This window comes from Alosa pseudoharengus, unplaced genomic scaffold (genome assembly GCF_046254945.1).
Source record: "Alosa pseudoharengus isolate Yale_2024_CS ecotype anadromous, Long Island Sound unplaced genomic scaffold, YU_APseudo_1.1 YU_APseudo_1.1_scf_10, whole genome shotgun sequence".
Taxonomy (NCBI): domain Eukaryota; kingdom Metazoa; phylum Chordata; class Actinopteri; order Clupeiformes; family Clupeidae; genus Alosa; species Alosa pseudoharengus.
In genome coordinates this window covers 31,397,167-31,412,905 of record NW_027468565.1, presented here as the reverse complement: position 1 = coordinate 31,412,905, position 15,739 = coordinate 31,397,167, and positions in this window count along the sequence as shown.

Genomic DNA, 15,739 nt, shown 5'->3' with positions numbered 1-15,739 from the left:
GCCTGAGGCAGACTAAGGGACAGATGCTGGTGTGTGTAGAGTGCAGAGGGTTCCCCACACTGCAGGACTTCCCAGAGCTGTAACCAGTGGGACTAAGACATGGCCACCATTCTCAATTTCAATTTCAATTTTATTGTACTTATAGAGCGCCAAAACATTACACATGTCTCATGGCACTTTACTACGGAGCCCCTAAGGGGACATGAGAAAAAAAATCTAAAGTTTAGTTTCATGTGATCACGTGAAACTTTCATGTGTGCACATGAAACTTTGAAAGTTTTGTGTGCGCACGCAAAACCTTTTCACATAAGAAGTTTCACGTGCGCACATGAAAGTTTCACGTGAGCACATGAAACTAAACTTTAGATTTTATTTTGCTCATGTCCCCTTAGGGGCTCCGTACTTTACAGAGTGTCAATCAATCAGAGAAAAGAAAAGAAAAGAAGGCCCATGGCTAACAGGGGCGAGGAAAAACTCCCTAGAATTGGAGATACATATACAGTAGGAAGAAACCTCAAGCAGATCCAGGACTCAAGGGCCTGACCCATCTGCCTAGGGTCAGTTACAGGACAGTAAGATCTGTATACATGACAAATGCATAAGTTAGTCTATTCTAATCTGTCATTAGTCGGGACTTCCCAGAGCTGTAACCAGTGGGACTGATATATGGCCACCATTCTGTCCTCAGTCAGCCAAGGAATGAGCTTTAACCATGATTAAGCCTTAATCATATCTAGTTTGGGTGTGCATTAGATGTACAGAGATCTTAAAGAAATGTGCTTAACATCCCACATTAACATGATATACCAAGTACAGCTGCTTTTGCATACATGTGTATATTCACAGTAATCAATGCTACATTAAAGGAAGTCCTGTTATCCTGAATCTTGCATAGCAATGATTTGGTGGTAGCCAGTGACCGAATAGGTGACCATTAATATCACAGGATGGCCTTGGGTCTTCTTTAAACACTATAGCATAGCTTTATACCAAAAAAAGGTCATCTGAGACAATCAGTTGCTTATAGTTTCTCTGGCTCTGCCAAGAAAAAAAGGTTTTGTTAGGATTGTTAGGATGTCAGGACCAACGTGGGATCCTAACAAAACAGTATCAGTTAGCATGTGTTTGACATAACTGGCACTGCACATTTCAAAACTCGTCACTCGTTTTAAAACTGCTCACATCATGTTACAACTGCTCACTGCAAGACAGCCGATAAATATTTCTGCCAGAAATTTGATCGGATTGGACCAGAACTGGAAGTGCATCAGACAAATCGGACAATAATTCATCCTGAAGTTTCTCAGTTCCGACTGAATCGAACCCAGAATCAGCCCAGCTTGAAATATCTTCAGTCATGAAAAGCCTCACAAGAGATCACAGATGTGTGTGTGACTGTGTGTGTGTGTGTGTGTGTGTGTGTGTTTGTGTGCATGTGTGTGTGTGTGCACACACCTGTACATGTCAGTGTGTTTGTATGTTTGCTTGTGTGGTTGAGCATGAGAATGTGATGTGTTAGAGGTCTTCTCTGTATGTTACTGATGGGGTTGACCTTTAATGTGTGTGTGTGTGTGTGTGTCTGTGTGTGTGTGTGTGTCAGTGTGTCTGTGTGTGTGTGTGTGTGTAGAAAAAGGTTAAACCCTCTTTTTCTCTGAGTTGTTCTGTGTATATGATGAGCTTGGGCTCTGACGTGTGTATGCGTGTGTGTGTGTGTGTGTGTGTGTGTGTGTGTACGTGTTTGCTTAATCTCCCCCTGATGAATCTGCTTCTCAAAAAGCAGAGTTCAGATATGGGCGGTGCTCTACATCCGGTGGCACTAACAGGGTCTGGCATCACTAAGCCTCATGGCGTGGATACTAACAAGTTGACCACACACACACACTCACACTCTCTCTCTCACAAACATACACACACACACAAACACACACTCACTCTCTCTCTCTCTCACACACACACTGTCTCTCTGTCACTCACAAACACACATACAAACACACTGTAGTCATTAGTAATTTGTTCACACACGCACTCTAACACACACACACACTCTCACACACTCCTCTGGGTCCTCCCTCCGATACACGTTGGTTGCGTCGGGCGCTGGGCTGGATGGGTGAGGGTGCGGAATCTGCAGGGGCAGAGAAAGCTCTAATCCTGATGCCTACATCATTCTGCTGGAAAGAGGATTACGCTGTGACCAGTTGGCAGGCCCTATGATGGCTACATTCAGATTATACCCCCTCAGACTCACCACACAACACCGTGCCCACCTATGGGTGGGCACCACCAACAGAACTGGGCTCTGACCACAGTCGGGCACATATAAGGCATGGTGGGGTTAGCCTTTAATTGACTTAGTTTGTAATAGCTGTTGACACACATGATGTGATACCAGCTGAAATGAATTGGAATTCATGATAGCTACAAAATAGATACAGTCATGGCTGGCAAATCTGATGGTTCAAAGATCAAACGGTGTGTTTGTGCTACATTTGTATTTTCTGCCAAATTATTTAAATGCATTTATTCATGTTTCAAATATGAATACATTATGAAATAATTTATCGTCTCTGAATCAGAATAGTGCAGGAGAAGGGGGAGATCCAGTCATTAGAGATGTAGATTATAAATTTCCCAGAGATCTCAACTTGTGATGTTCAACTTGAGATATCTACTGAATCATTTGTTGAAGGGCTATAGGGTTTATCTGGATATGATGCTGATTGGATCATAAATGGCCACAGCAACAAACAGGAATGACCAAATAATTTGTTATTATTTGTTGGTAGAGAACCCATCTTTGGGTTGATTGTGGAGGTGGGGGGACGCCAACCACTATGGAGCCTTCTGGAGGTAGCCTGGTCCTTACCGCCTGTGACTACGTTTCTCTTCGTCATACAGTCTGGAACAACGTAATAATAATCTGTCTCCGTAATGGGCGGATGCTTATTTCGAGGTTTAAAATCATTGGAGTTCCCTTAACCAATTAGCAACGTTTGGTAATGACGTATGCTGTGCGCCGGAGTTCAGGCTCTTACGCTTACCACTTCCGCTTCAGACTCTTACGCTTCCCACTTCTGCTCTCAGTAGTAAACCGACCGCTGGCTAGTATGTAGGCTACCTGACCGCCAGGGCAGTCTCTTCGTAGTGGATATATCCCTAACTTGCGCCAACCACAGACCGAAAGTTGTATACCAAAAGCGTCATGTCACCGAGATTATATGAGCTCTTGTCACACGCCAGTTTTCCTTTTATCTCTTCTTGCCACTTATCAGACGATTGTTGTTCTACGCAGCCCGGTGACTTCATCGGAGCTACGGAGCTTACTTCGTCCTCCACGGGCTGTTCAGACTACACTCTCGGATAAGTTGGATTGTACTGACGACCTACGTGTTATTTAACCTGGAGCTTGCTCAGTTAAACTAACAGTTGTTCGGCATAAAACAATGCAGACTCATCTTGAGCCATGCTCGGTGACTGGCTAACGTTACTGTCCACAAGCACGGTAGCCTCGCCTGGAGCCCAGCTCAGCCACAGGCTAGCCTCTGTCAAACACAAACACGGAGCGGTTTACCTTGAGCCCAGCTCAGTAACCGCTAGTCCCAGTCAAACACAATCACAGCAGCCTTGCCTTGCCTTGAGCCCCGCTCGGTAACCGGCTAACGTCAAGACACACCGCCTCGCCTTGAGCCCCGCTCGGTAGGCTAGCTAGTAGCTAACATTCCATTCCTTAAGTAGGCCTATGCCGCATTGATTTTGTAAAGGTAATTTGAGAGTAGGGGGGATAATAACGAGCAGCAAACGTTTATTTGAAAACATGAAAAGTAGTGATGCATGTAGTACACTTGTGCGTTTAGGTTTAGTTATCACCATCTGATAAATCAAACTTTTCCCAAAGCCAGTTGGAAGGAGAGTTATACGACGTCCTTGCCATTTCTAAAATTGACAAGACAAGCCTCTTGTTCCTGCTTTAATTGCGTGATGCCCTCGAGAGTTGAGACTTCTAGCGTTTCTTCCTCCGTCGCCATTGTTGCTATGCTGTTGAACTACAAGCTTCGCTGGACTACAAGCAACTCGGCAGGCAAGTTCCGCGTCATCACTCAACTGTTCGCTGAATGGCTCGGCTACACGCGAGCCATATAATGTTGGTTGGGCCAGACTACGTGCGAGGCTGAAATCAAATTTTTGCCGGAAGTACGTAGGATGGTAACGACCAGGCTATTCTAGAGGTGTCTTGGGTCTAATTCAACGAAACACCAATGAAGAAAGGTTCCTGCTTGATAATCCCAGTGAAATGCTCACAACAGCTGCTCTGTTGCCCACAAAGATTGCTTTGTTGGTGATTTTGTTTTTGATGTTAAATGTTAAATAGACTTGGCAAAAGGAATTTAGCACAGAGAGCTGTTAAATATGATGCTTTTTGAGTAGAATTCAACACTGCTGTGCTACCACAGAGAATGTTGTTGAATATGCTGACTGTGGAGTGGAATTTAACACTTTTGGCGACTCTGTAGCTCCCCCTAGAGTTCTGATATATTTATATTTTACTTTGCCATTGTAAATAGCCTACTTCTCATGCTTTGTTGAGAAGTAGTAGTCTGACGAGCCAGACCCACATTAAAATGTAGGGTCTGGGCACTCACCGTTCGCAGTCCGAGCGGCGGGATAATCGGTTGTCTTTCAAATTCCCTCTGCACGCAATAGGACAGCGCTAGTCCCATGCGTTTCCCACCAGCGGAGCTAGTTGGCTAGTTCAATCTTTTGCCAACTTAATAAAAGCTTAACTCGTGTCACACTGTTCGCCAACAGCAACATTATCTTATTTGTTAGCAGGGAATTCAAGCCAAAACCGTTGCAACTATGCCATCAATCATTATGTTAAGCCCACCTAACGACTCTATACACGATTTGATTGGCCTGATAGAAGTTTAATTTTTCAAGCTCACAAGCCAACGGAGAGTTGCTAGACTAGCCCTGGCAGCAAATGTAATGTTATAATAGTATGTTGACTGCCCTACAAGGAAAAACAGGACAATAGACCTCATGTATGCAAACGTGAGGGATGCATACAGTGCGAACCCCCTCCCCCCACTGGGAAAGTCAGACCACAACCTCATTCATCTCCAGCCAATATACAAGCCCAAAGTACAGAGGCTACCAGTTCCCACACGCACCTTCAGGAAGTGGACACCCAAAGTGGATGAGGCTCTGAGAGACTGCTTCGAGTGTACTGACTGGAGTGTGTTACAGAATGGAGAGGACTTGGAGGAGGTCACACAATGCACAACTGACTACCTGAACTTCTGCATGGACATTGTTGTTCCCACCAGAACTGTACGCTGCTTTCCCAACAACAAGCCTTGGATAACCAGCAATGTCAAGACCCTTCTCAACAGAAAAAAAGGATGGCGTTCAGAGAGGGGGACATGGCAGAGCTGAGGCGCGTGCAAGGGGAACTCAAATTCAAGCTGAAGGAAGCTAAGGAGGATTACAGAAAGAAGGTGGAACAGAAGCTGCAGGAAAACAACTTGAAGGAGACATGGGACTGCATGAAGGTTATCACTGGCCTGAAGAAGAACAGCAGCTCTGTGGAGGGGGACCTGGACAGGGCGAACCAGTAGAACCACTTCTACAACAGGTTTGACTGCCCTGCTCCAGCTCCAATGGCGGTGGTCTGTCCACCATCCCCCAGCCCCCACCCTCACACCCCCTCAATACCAGCGCAACACTCACCTCCATCATCACAGGCTATCGTACCCCCACCATCATTGGATTTTGCACCCCTCCCCCACATGGCGATCACGAACAATGAGGTGACAACGACCTCAGTCAACAGCCATCAGACACACAGATCCCAGATGCAACCCTCCCCCTCCCCTCCCCTTACACCCCTCACCATTACAAAATATCAAGTGACAGTCCAACTTAAGAAATTGCGCAGCAATAAAGCAGCTGGGCCTGACAGACTGTGCCCAAGGCTACTCAAGGCCTGTGCTGCTGAACTGGGGGAGCCACTGAAGCACATCTTCAATTTGAGTCTACACCTTGGACAAGTTCCAACACTGTGGAAGACATCATGTCTCACCCCTGTCCCTAAGAAGCCACACCCTAGTGAGCTTAATGACTACAGACCTGTCGCTCTCACATCACATGTGATGAAGACAATGGAGCGATTGGTCTTAGGCATGCTCAGACCCCAGGTACGCCATGCACTAGACCCGTTACAGTTTGCTTACCAGGAGGAAGTGGGCGTGGACGATGCCATCACTTATCTTCTACACAGGACACATTCCCACCTGGACAAGGGGAGAACACCATCCAGCCCCTCAGATTGGGAGACAAGCTCTTGCAGATGGGTGTGGACGCTCACCTGGTAACCTGGATTACAGATTACCTGACCGAGCGACCACAGTTCGTCAGACTGAAGAACTGTCTTTCTGACACTGTGATCTGCAGCACCGGAGCGCCACAGGGAACTGTGCTCTCTCCAGTCCTGTTCATCCTGTACACATCTGACTTCTGCTACAACACCGAGTCATGCCACATGCACATTTTTTTCTGATGATACTGCAATTGTGGGGTGTATCAGGAACGGGCAGGAGGAGGAGTACAGGAGCCTGGTGGAGGACTTTGTGCAATGGTGCAAACTCAATCATCTTCAACTTAACACTTCAAAGACCAAGGAGATGGTGGTGGATTTCCGCAGGTCTAAGCCCACTGCTATCAGTCCACATTGATGGGGTCAATGTGGAGGTGGTTAGCACCTACAAGTATCTGGGTCTCCACCTGGACAATAAACTGGACTGGTCAGCCAACACTGATGCACTCTACAAGAAAGGGCAGAGCAGGCTGTACTTCCTGAGGAGGCTGCGGTCCTTCAATGTGTGCAGTAAGCTCCTCAGGATGTTCTACCAGTCTGTTGTTGCCAGCATCCTCTTCTATGCAGTTGTATGCTGGGGAGGAAGCTCAAGGAAGAAGGATGTGGGGCGAATTGACAGGCTGGTAAGGAAAGCTGGCTCTTCACTTCACTATCTGACAAAAGGACCCTGAACAAACTGATCAACATCTTGGACAATGAGTGTCACCCACTCCACAGCACTATTGTTAAGCAGAAGAGCCTGATCAGCTGGAGACTTCACTCACTGCCTTGCACAACTGACAGACTGAGAAAGTCATTTGTCCCCAGGGCCATTGAACTGTTCAATGCCTCACTTAAGGGAAGAGGAGAGATAGACTTCTCTGCATAGTCTGTCTGCCTCTTCACCCCCTCCATGTTGGGTACTGTCTGTCCACTAGCCACTTGTACCACTGTCTTTATGCCTCACTGTTTGCTTGCTATATTAGCACATTAGCACATATGCATAACCCCCCCATCTCCATGCCACAGCAGAACTGTGGCCACACTTATACATTTTCTTAAATAGTTAAATATATAGACATATAGACTTTACTTTATTTTATTTCTGCATTGTTGCACTGTTGACTTACTCATTTGCACTATCACCATTGCACTACCACCATGACACTCATTCACACAGAGCACCTTAGAGCACCTTACCATACCTTACTATGCACAGAGAATCACAGGCTCAGTCCCTGCCTCAGTCATTGCAAGCGCCTCTGATTTATTAGTCACCACTATGTGGATACTGTTTTTAGAATTGATTTAGATTAAGTGTTAGTATAATTTGTATTTTAGTATATTTAGCATATTCTTTATCTTCTACTGTCCTTACTGCTTAGTTGTGTTTTTATATTATATACTTTAATTAGTCTTTCTGCTGTTAAAGAATGTGTTTGTGTTGTATGTATGCTGCTGAGACCTTGAATTTCCCCTGGGGATCAATAAAGTATCTATCTATCTATCTATCTAGCATAGAGGGCTGTTAAATATGATGCTTTTTGAGTAGAATTCAACACTGCTGCGCTACCACAGAGAATGTTGTTGAATATGCTGACTGTGGAGTGGAATTTAACACTTTTGGCGACTCTGTAGCTCCCCCTAGAGTTGTGATATATTTATATTTTACTTTGCCATTGTAAATAGCCTACTTCTCATGCTTTGTTCCCTGCCTGTACACAATGGAAATGCTTACACTGCTAAGGTCGGGCGACGTTAGATCAGAAGCAGCAAATGTCATCTTGTCTGCTGATGTCGTTCATTTTTCAAACAAGGTGAACAGAGTAATGTGAGTAACAAACTCATTTCAATTTCAGTAATTGTAACTGCATTACTTGATTTAAAAAAAAAATACTTTGCTACATGCTCGTTACCGCTAAAAGTAGAATTACAGTAACACGTTAGGCTACTTTATAATGCATTTCTCCCAACACTGATTACAAGTTTGGCTACCATCAAATTGGCTTCGTAGAGGTTGTATTAAGGTGAAAATCTTGTATAGCATACCTTACACTTTCTTTGTTGTTGCAGACATGTATATCAGTTACATGAACTACAGTAAATGTTAGTGATGCAAAGTGAATGCTTCCCTCTCTGATACTTCATGGCTCTCCGCTGGACATCTCTCCATAGATACGTGTGCTCATGGTATGTTTGCCTCCCACACTTATTGCACTTATTGAGATCACTTCAGTGGCATTGAAACAAAGATGAAGGCCCGCTATCCTCCACCCATCACTATCCCATGAGCCCACACACCCCAACCTCCACCAACCAGCACTACTCCCACTCATCTCTTGCTGTCTTGGAACACAAGAATTCAACACTGCGCTAACACAGAGGGTTGTTGAATATGATGCCTTTTGAGTAGAATTCAAAACTATGCTAACACATAGGGTTGTTAATATGATGCTTTTTGAGTAGAATTCAACACTGTGCTGGCACAGAATATTTGAATATGATGCTTTTTGAGTGGAATTCAACACTGCGCTGGCACAGAATATTTGAATATGATGCTTTCTTGGTAGAATTCAACCCTGTGCTACAGAGGGTTGTTGAATATGGTGCTTTTTGAGTAGAATTCAACACTGCGCTAACAGAGTATTATTGAATATCATGCCTTTCCAGTATCATGCCTGGACATTCAGTCAGTCCGCATGCAACCTATCTTGTATGTGTATTGCTCCTGTTGAAAGTGCGAGGAGGGCTGTGTGTATTCATCTGCTGTAGCACCAACAGCTCAGAAGGATATCTATTACTAATACATGCAATCAAGAAACAGAGGAGAACTAACTCCACCTAGTATTGTCCCAATTTACAGGTGCATGTTGCTGGACTGGAATGTTAAGTGAGTAAAAGAACAAAATCCTTCAGAGCTCTCAGACACTCAATAAATCAATATTCACAGTCATGCCGGTGTAGCTCATGCTTAAGACTTTCATTAGTGTAGCAACTGGCGAGTATACCAGTATGCCCAGGAACAGCTTCCTGTTTAACCTTATTGATGTAGTAAGACCGAGAAGTGATATGTAAGATTATTTGTTTTCCGTGTGTATGGAATGAAGTCTTCCTGGAGTGGTGGTAACAAAAAAAACATACCACAGATATCACACATATTCATCTGAAAACATAAATTGTTTACAAGTATGCCACTGAGACTGAGTCTTTGCTGCAAAACAATTAGAGGTCAGTCAGCGAAGCGGAGGAAAGTACATTCTCTTTTTGTCACAGCTGCCAACTGCCAACTGCTGCTGGTGGGAGTGATTGGGTGTACACAAACCCGCATCAACGTTAGGAGCACGTACTAGTTGGCACTGCTTTAACTGCGACAAGGATAACAAGAAAGCTTTAACTATAGACCTGTAGAAAAGATAGATGCTTCTGGAGAAGGCTACATCTGATGTTGGGTGCGGCTTCTTTTTCTACTTATTTACTTTGTCTCTGCCAAAACATTATTAGAAAGAGTTTGTGAAAAGTACCAATGGGACTTGAGAAACTGAGTTTTCATTCCTGTAAAAGCTTGACACCTGTTGCAACCTGCTTAGCCTGTACTGCAGCACCGCTCTAAGCATTTACTTTTAATTAGTGAAACCTGCTCAGCGTCGCAAGTTGTAAAATCGGCAAAACCCACTAAAGATTTGTTACCTGCGGAGTCTGCCAAGGAGAAACACTTCTTTCATTTCCGTAAGTGACTTCCTGGCTGGGAGGCTGCCGCTCGAGACGTGCTCCATCATCAGAGAGACCATCAGGCAGGAGAGGACCATGGGCTCATTAAGAGCCAGTCAGTAAGCAAATTCGAGTCCAGTCAACAGGGAGAAGAGGAATAAATCACTTCATCAACGTACCAAAGACTCAAAAGCTGCCTGCCATTGGCTGGTGACTCTGAAGAACATGTGATGTGATTGGTTGTCAGGAAAGTTCCTGGAACTTGAAGTTATGGGTGGATTTGGATGAAATATCTCACTCACTTTCATTAAATACGTAATTCTTTTTTTTTCTTGAAACTGTCAGTCAATAAAAATATTTTTTTCTTCTGAACATTTTTATGTTGTCTCTTCAGGAAGAGACAGTCAGTATGCAAACTGCAGTCCAATCAGTGGGGTTAAATCACTGGATCACTGTATCCGTGTCTGAGGACACAACAATGCTTACTATTGGCTAGTCTGGCTGAAGAACATTTGCTGTGATTGGTTTTTCAGTAAGCCCTCAGAACTCCCTAACCCTGTTGAGGTATGAGTGGATATGGATAACATACCCCACTATGATGATTAAAGTCTTCTGTACATAGCAAATATTCCATAGGTTATGTCTTAGTGTTCCTTTGTTTGCAATAATATAACCCACAGACCAAAACATCTGTTGAGTTTATTGTGCATTGCTCGCTCCATATGTGTAGGTGTTCCCTAAACAGCTCTAGGCATGTTTCTAGGCATTTTCCAGCTACACCACATCCACCACTCATCCCTACTACACACACACGTGTCCAGATAGTCGTGCTCTGCAGTAATCACTGAACAGCAGCAGCGGCCAGTCACTCTTCTTCTTCACACATGAACACACACACACACACACACACACTTCACTTCTTCTTCTTCACACATGAACACACACACATCGTCATTACAACGTCAGCAACGTCAGATGGAATGGGATCTCCCTTCCCCTCCGCCCACCTCCCCTAACCCCTCCATCCTCGCTGCAGTGATCCTCCTTTGTAAAATTGTTCCATCTGAGTGAACCACTCTGTCCCTCTATCACTCCATCTGTCCACTCATCCGTCCAGCATCCTCCCATCCAACAGTGCTGGTAAAGGTGTGGGGTGTGTGTGTTGTATGTGTGTAGCACAGAAGCCACAGCCAGAACTGCACAACGGCTACTGAACTGGGTCGCCTTCTTCAACAACATGTAACTCCCAACATGTACTGTATGAAAAAACAAACACACAATGTACCATCGCACGAACATGGCAAGAAAACCCTACAAATGAACAGACACTGCTGTACAACATAATTATTACCCTAAATGCTAAAATACTCACAACTGAACCCATACTAACACACACACTGTTGCTGCTGCCCTGACCAGGAGGCTCAGTGACAGAGTGGAGTGTGTTCACTGTGTAATGAAGGTTCTAATGATGATGTAATGTGAGGAGGTCGGGTCACGATGCCGACGTTAATGTCTCTGTGTTTAATGAGTGTCTGCCTGGTACAGAAGCTCAGGATGTCGGAAAGGTGGGAGGTGCCCGAACAACAAAGAACACCACCAGGTGCTAATGGGGAGTGGCCCTCCATCGTTTTCTCTTTCTGCTTCCTCTTCTCAGTCTATTTCCTCTCTTTACACAGCGGAGCAGGAGCAGCTGCTGTTGAATTGCGTGTGTGACTGTGTGTATATGTGTGTGCCAACCACAGGTTAAACAAACACACAGGCCTCCAGTGGCGATAAAATTAATAGCTGGTAGAAATTGCCCCTCGAACAGAGCATTGGAGCATGAGAATCCCCATGCTGCTGCTGAGCGAAGCAGCCTCCGGGAGAGACCTGTCCTCCGCGCGGGATCACGGGCTGACTGGCGGGAGGTTTCAGGCTGAAGGAGGCTAATAGGTCCCGCTCCGTTCCCCCTCTTCTCCTCCATCCTGGCTCTCACTTTTGATTGAAATAGACTCTCTGAGGGGACATTGGGCTTGTCTGGACATGGTTCCTTCCCCACATTTTAAACTCTCTCTCTCTCTCTCTCTCTCTCTCTCTCTCTCTTTATATAAACTGTATATATATATATATATATGAAGATCTTTATCCCTCTCTTTCTCTGTCTCTCTTTTTCTTTTTTATCACTCTTCATCTTGCACTGCTTTGCTGCCACTCCTTACACATTGAGTGTTTTTGATTGTGTTTGAGCTGAACAGTATTGTGAGTATGGGGGCGTTGCAGTGTATCGTTGGCTGTTACGCGTAACTGTCCTTTCTGTTAATCTTGCTTGTTATGGGTGTGGCTTACGTTCCATTGTGTGAATGTGAAAGTCTGTGTGTGTGTGTGTGTGTGTGTGTGTGTGTGTGTGTGTGTGTGTGTGTGTGTACTTTAGGGCGTATAGATGTGTGTGTGTGTGTGTGTATGTGTCTGTGTGTGTGTCTGTGTATGTGTGTGTGTGTGATTTATGTAGGTGTTGCATGATAGTGGCTTTTATGTGTGCCCTGGGCCACTGCTCTCAGTGAAGCCTCCGGAGATGCACTGGGCTGACGGATTGCCAAGAGGATGGAGTGTGACACAGGCCCAGGGGTGTGTGTAAAAGAGGGGGGAGACGGCCGTGTTTTTATAGAACAGATATGAAAGAGATGAATGGTCCCGTATGGTCCTGGGAGATCTCATCCCTTCTCCTGCTCAAAACAAAACAGTTAACAGGGTCCTGTCATGTTTAGACTGATATAACTAATTGTCTACTGTGCAGAAGAGCTACCCAGAATCAACTTTGTTTGCATGGCAACATCAGAAGCCTTGTAATGTAAAATGTAATGTGGAGTTTTAAAGCAAACTAATGTTGTTAGTTTTTAGAGCTATTTTTTTGTTATTGTTTCAGGCAGTCAGTCAAATACCATCATTCACCACTTACCAACAACTTACATGTTACAAGCTGCACACACTGCATACAGCAAAACAGAAAATAAAGCTACTGTACAGTATATCAGAAAGCTATTTATGCTGATATTGGGGCAATATTGCCAATCGATACCTATGATACAATCTTACCTCCCATACCTGTCAAACCAGAACAAAGTTGATGAAACACTACTCACTTGCAAAGGAACTATTTATTTAGTTTAGCTATATGCTAAAAAGTAGCATCATCAGAGAGTGGTGATGAGCTAAATGTGAATAGTATGAAGAGCAGACTGTGTCACAATTACAGAAGAAGAAAGACAGAAGTGCCATTGCAGAGAACCCTACATCAAATTATATCTCTTTTGAACCAGTGGCATACCCCACAGCCAGACATACAACTATAGTCACATTACAAGTCAGAACATTACAAAATAAACGAGAACTGAACGAAAGTACTAGGCCCTGCAGATATTGACCATGCAGCAGTAGCAGGGCAACATATAGAGGGAGAGCAGATAGCTAACAAACGTTCAGGGGGTCGTTTCTAGAAAAGTTAGCAACGACGTTGCTCAACCACCATGGTACGACGCAACTTGCGACCAAACAACGACACTGTTACACCTGTTTCCAGAAAGCATCGTACCTGTGTCGCAATTCGCTACCTCCGACGTTCGAACACCATTGTTCCAACAACGTTGTTGATGATGCAGCGATACATATCATTGGTGGAAACAGTGGCAACGTGTAATACCCCACCCCCTAGAAATGTTCTGTCACGGCCTATGTCGATATGTTTCTAATCTAAACCGAGTGATTAATGCTGGTATTGTCATTGCCATCAGCCAAAACCTAAACCTATTGCAAGCATATAAAACAGTTAACTTAAGCAGACAAATATGAGTCATTATTTGTGTTAAATATCTGTGTTGGAAAAAAGATATAGCCTGGACAAATATCTGGGTATCCCATAGGTTATCAACTGTCTCGCGGCTTAACGGCAGCGCGTTGGTGCACTGCGCGCTCGGCCGGAGTTCGCATCCTATCTCTTCTTTTCATCTCTGAGTAAGAGTAGGTCTACGAGACACAACAATAGGTTTTGACCATACATATTTATGTATATAGTTACTCTACATCGAGAGACCATAGGTACAATACATCAGTCAAAAACAATTGAAACTACGTGTCACACTAGTTCACCTGCAGGTAGCGAGAAGCAAGAGGACAATCTCACATCATAAGAAAATCGAACTTACAACGTTGGGATAATAAGTCATCTGCTTTAGCCACTACACCATTTAACACTGCTGTTGTTAGGGACTGTGAAGATTATAATACTAAAATCAAGGCAATACTTTAATTAACATAAATAGCAAGAATGAGCCAAGTAGGGGAGCAGTGTTTTAATCAAAATTAAGCTACAGGATAGATCAATCATTGAGTCACGAGATAAACATCCGCTTTGCAAATTTTGGTTAGGCGGTTGTGATTTTTGGTTAGGCGCTCCGGACACCAACAGGAACTACCAAGGAACGACACAAGTGCGACTGCCTAGGGGCAGTAGTTCAAACGACCAAACTTTGCGTCCTTGTTTGCGATTGAGAGTTCGAACTACCCTTTCTAGAAACACCAAATCCAAGAACGATGGAGCGTACTACCAAGGTTGCGACGCAAGTTAGCAAACAACGCTTTCTGGAAACGACCCCCAGAAAAAGTCCTGTTGGCAAATTTGAGGAAAGGGGCTATTTCACACAATTTGAGGGTGCTGAATTCAAATATTTTGTTTACCAAGCTCAATTTTAAGTTTTAATCTTGCTAATTAGCATAATTAGCATAATTCACATACTTTTTGGTTTTGCCATCAGATATCATAGGAATTGCAAAAAACAATGCATTAATATACTCTTTATGTATCAGATATGTTGTAGGATAGGACAGGAATTACCCCAATGACCCTCAAGTAGCAAATGAAAATAAGCTAAAATTAAAATATAAATTAAAATAATAGCTAAAATTCAGTATGACGTTTAGAAACAAAATAGATTCCTTGATAATAAATTGATAGAATAGTAGGTGACTGCTCATTTTTCTGTAGAAAGTCCTTTGTCACTAACTATTATGAACAGTCTTTAGGGTAAGGACAGTCAGTCTTTATCAGAGGATTTACACTGTATGTTTGAGGAATGCTGAAGAGTGCTATGGAGATTGCATTATTTGCAAAACATTTAGACAAGATATCCTTTATAGTGCAACAAAAAGAAACATTCTCCAGTGCATCATTACTGCATATGATGCTGAAAGGGAAGTGGACCTAGGACAAATCCTCAGCTATGAACTGATTAATGTCCCTGTATTGTAGCTATTGCAGATAGCAATGGTTATTTGTGAAGTGGAAATAAGTCTATCCTCACTCAAGTGCTGTCTAGCAATGTGGAATGTCCAGTAGTGATCACTGCAAAAACTGTTCATTCAACACTGGTAATAGATGCTCAACATCCAGTTATGTCTTTAGGAAACCCATCTGACTGCAGCACATTTAAGAAGTATGCAGGAAAGTTTGTAAGACACTTTTGTATTGTTATTTGGTATTTGTTATGTGGTAGCAAATGATGTTAACTATCAAAGAAATAGACCTAATGTAGAAATACACACAGATATTGCAACAGATAATGGTGTAGGCCTATCTGATTAAGACCTGAGTGGTTGAAACATACTTATTAAATTACACTGGGAGCAAAGAAGACTATCCAC